Source organism: Chiloscyllium punctatum, unplaced genomic scaffold, assembly GCF_047496795.1.
Source record: "Chiloscyllium punctatum isolate Juve2018m unplaced genomic scaffold, sChiPun1.3 scaffold_1865, whole genome shotgun sequence".
NCBI lineage: Eukaryota > Metazoa > Chordata > Chondrichthyes > Orectolobiformes > Hemiscylliidae > Chiloscyllium > Chiloscyllium punctatum.
The window spans coordinates 6064-10230 of record NW_027311598.1 but is presented as its reverse complement, the minus strand read 5'-3'; the positions used below and the strand labels follow the sequence as shown (position 1 = coordinate 10230).

Sequence of the window (4167 nt, the reverse complement as noted above, 5' to 3'; positions counted from 1 at the left end):
ACGGAATAGAAACTCTCCATTTAAAATGGGTGCTCACTGACAGAAAGGGGAATAAAAAAGAACAATTGAAGGCCAGCGTTTCAGCAGCTCAAGGCAACGGAATCAGCATTACACCCAGAAAAGTCGGTTGACATTCAGAATGTTGACATTTCGCGACTAATGTAATATTCTGATAAATATGCTGATTTGCTAAGTAAAACAGACAATTACTCTAGCATTAAAACAATAAAATGCATAACTAGTCTGGTTCTGTCAATCTGAAACATTAAACCTGTTTCTCTCCACAGATGCTGCCACGTTGGTACATGATGGGTATTGGGTGTTGTGTTCTGGGGAGTTTTGTCTGAGTGAGGCTGTCGGTTTATGTGTCTGTTGTAACCCAGTGTGTTCAGAGGAGTCTGACTGTCAGTTCCCAGCAATTTATTTTAATAAAGGGGAGTATGCTTTTCAAATTGCCTCGTTGTGAACTTCGTGTGTGCCAGACATCTGGGAATGAAATCGGGGGGATATCCATTCTTGGCAAAGATATTGTGTGACAGTCCCGAATTGTCACGGACCAGCTGTCCCGAGTAGTAATCCGTCCAGACGGCAAGGTTTGGTGAGAACTGCACAATTGTAATATGACAGGGCTAACAGAAGGCAGAGAGAGAATTTCTAGAAGCAGGGCACTCATCCGCGGATTCCATCAATAAACAGATTCATCTGGACCCAGTCTGTAACCCCAAAAACCGGAAGGAGCGGGAATGAAACCAAATCAATTCCAACTGCCCCAGGACAGCAGCGCTTCACAACAGACTCTGCAGCCCTGAGGATGTCACCCAGAAATGTGAGGAAAATGCTGCAAACCATCTTCCCAGCTCCGCCAAACACGCTGCAGTATGTTTGGAAGCACGGTTTGGAATTGTCTCGCTGCCGTTTGTGTGAGCAGTACATGACATAGACGAATCGCACTCCCTCAAGGTCAGCATGCCAGTGTGTCTGCCAATGGTTCCGCCTTTTCTGTTTTGCTTCTGTTCCACGCTAAGAGCTGTCAGTTTTTGGATTCGCTGGAGTGCTGAGGGGGTAACACAATTTGTGTGGTATTTTTCTTCAGCCAAACTCCACTCTCCCGGAAAAATAGCCAAACGCGCTGAGTAACAAATAGCAAGCGTTTTTTTTTATCAAATGGTCTATTCAAGCTGGTGTCAGCTTTTGGAGCGTCTCAGAGTTGCCAAGCACGGAAACAGACCCTGCTATCTAACTTGCCACTGCTAAACAGATAACCGAAATTAATCTAACCAATATTTGCCAAAATTTGTCCCTTATCTCTCCGAACCCTTTCAGCTGCCTTTGAAATGTTGTGAGCGCACCAGTCTCTGCCCCTAAATATGACAATTCATTCTGTACACACGGAAATGTCTGTGTTCAAAACAAGTGTCCCTCACATCCCCTTTAAATATTACTGTTCTCACATTAAACCAATGTTATCTCGCATTGAACTCAAGTACCTTGTGAAAAATTACTCCCTGACTCTTTTCTCTGTCCGTCTCCCTCATGTCCTTATAAAATTCTGTAAGGCCATTCCTCAGCCCTGAAGCTCCAGGGAAAACTGCCGAAGCCAATTCAGCTTCGTGCTATTGTCCAAACAGTGCAAACCTTGCAAACCCTTTCAAATACTTTCGAAATTGTTCCACGTTCGTTACTGAATGCGCGATCTGTCAGTGCCTGAAGTGAAGCGATGCTGAAACGCTAGTAATGAGATTTTGGCGGTCTGCGCCTCTGTGGTACTGTGGCCGAGTGGTCTAAGGCGCTGGATTTAAGCTCCAGTCTCTAACGAGTCGTGGGTTCGGATCCCACCGCTACCAGCGGTTGCTCCACTGCAAACAGCTGAACAAAGCAGAACCTCTGTAGGCTGTCTGCGTTTTCGTTGTTGTGTTTGCCGCTGCTCAGGTCAACTGAGTCTGAAAACAGTGTGAGTCCTTGCTGTCGGACTCTCCTCAACCCCTCTGCTTTCGGACATCTGCATGGCCAGTTTCTGTGTATCAAATTGTCACTGCATTTGGCTGGAAGCTTGGTGGTTCGAGCCCGCCCTTAGCACCGAACCACAATTATTTCAGTCCAAGCATTGAGACCACAAGAACTCACCCGAGTCTGCAGCTGGATGTGGCCCCAATCTCTCCAAGGCCCCGCTGCCAACAGAAAGCGGCTACTGCAGCTTCAATCAGCGGCTTCCTGCTCAGCCCTGGGACACAGCACCTGGAAAATCCTTCCCCAGGAACGGCTCTTCCCGTGTGAAAGGGACAACCATTCCACTTTAAATTGGACACGGCTTCAGAGGATTGTTCCTGTTCTTGGAACGTTTCATAAACAAAACTCCTGTCTCGCAAATAAGGAGGGGGAAAAGTTGTTGGCAGGAAGAATAGAGAAAGTGTTGACTGTGAGGACTCTGTCTCGTCAGCAGATAGGATTCCATCTTATGGGCAAGTGGAGACAGCTTTCACTCAGAAACCGAGGTGTGATCAAACACAGTCGGATCGACGTGTCCAAAGCAACCCCTACACTGGGTTGCAATACTGCAAGTGGAGCAGAGAGCTGGATTTCGTTAAAGGAGGGAAAGGGCCCATCGTGAGGCTGGAACCTACGGCCCTGAGATGAAGCATCTTATGCTCTACCGACTAAAGTAGCTGGGCCTGGCTCACGATTGATGAGTGTGTGATTTCATACTGAGCATATTTCACCCGGCATTGCAATTTGCAAGGATCCAGTTCATTCCTCCCAATCACAAATGTCATCATTCACACTTTCCATTTCTCAGCTATTATTCCTTCAGAACATTATTATCTATTTAACACTTGTCTCTGGATTTAAGACTCAATATAAATATTTTCATATTTTTATCCTCATCTTTATGTCTCTGGAGTGATTCCCAGTCTCTCTGGCAGACGGTAAATCAATTGGGAAATTCCCGAAGGAAACCCAATCATTCCAGTTTCGAGTGTAAGGAATCCTATCTGCTGACGAGACAGAGTCCTCACAGTCAACACTTTCTCTATTCTTCCTGCCAACAACTTTTCCCACTTCTTATTTGCGAGACAGGAGTTTTGTTTATGAAACGTTCCAAGCACAGGAACAATCCTCTGAAGCCGTGTCCAATTTAAAGTGGAATGGTTGTCCCTTTCACACGGGAAGAGCCGTTCCTGGGGAAGGATTTTCCATGTGCTGTGTCCCAGGGCTGAGCAGGAAGCCGCTGATTGAAGCTGCAGTAGCCGCTTTCTGTTGGCAGCGGGGCCTTGGAGAGATTGGGGCCACATCCAGCTGCAGACTCGGGTGGGTTCTCGTGGTTGCAGTGTCGGGACATGGTTGGTCTCAATGATTGAACTGAAATAATTGAGGCTCGGTGCAAAGGTCGGGCTCGAACCACCAAACTTTCAGACAAATGAGCTGACTATTTGAGATACAGAAACTGGCCATGCAGATCTCCGAAAGCAGAGGGATTGAGGAGAGTCGGACAGCAAGGACTCACACTGTTTTCAGAGTCAGTCCGGAGCAGCTGCAAACACATAGGGCGTGCTCAGCTTCTGCTTATGTTCAACTGGGCAGTAGAACATCAGTTATCTTGGTAGCGGTGGGATTCGAACCCACGACTCGATAGAGACTGGAGCTTAAATCCAGCGCCTGACACCACTCGGCCACGCAACCTTACAGATTACAGAAACAGAATGTCAAAATTGTCATTACTAGTGTTTCAGCATCGCTTCACTTCAGGCACTAACAGATCGCGCATTGAATAATGAACGTGGTGCAATTTCGAAAGTATTTGAAAGGGTTTCCAAGGTTTGCACTGTTTGGACAATAGCACGAAGCTGAATAGACTTCGACAGTTTTCCCTGGAGCTTCAGGGCTGAGGAATGGCCTTACAGAATTTTATAAAGTCATGAGGCAGACGGACAGAGAAAAGAGTCAGGGAGTATTTTTTCACAAGGCACATGAGTTCAAAGCGAGATAACATTGGTTAAATGTGAGAACAGTAATATTTAAAGGGGATGTGAGGGACAGTTGTTTTACACACAGCCATTTCCGTGTGTACAGAATGAATTGTCATATTTAATGTCAGAGACTGGTGCGCTCACAACATTTCAAAGACAACTGAAAGGATTCGGAGAGATAAGGGACAAAATTTGGCAAATA

The 4167-nt window shown here is 46.2% G+C and overlaps 2 non-coding genes across 2 annotated transcripts; one reads left to right on the top strand and one right to left on the bottom strand.

Moving 5' to 3' along the window:
- Positions 1-1762: 1762 nt before the first annotated feature.
- On the top strand, positions 1763-1844 carry trnal-uaa (transfer RNA leucine (anticodon UAA)). Its single transcript has one exon. It is a non-coding gene; the product is annotated as a tRNA-Leu (tRNA).
- A 1752-nt stretch (positions 1845-3596) lies between these two features.
- On the bottom strand, positions 3597-3678 carry trnal-uaa (transfer RNA leucine (anticodon UAA)). The gene has a single exon. It is a non-coding gene; the product is annotated as a tRNA-Leu (tRNA).
- Between the last annotated feature and the right edge of the window lie 489 nt (positions 3679-4167).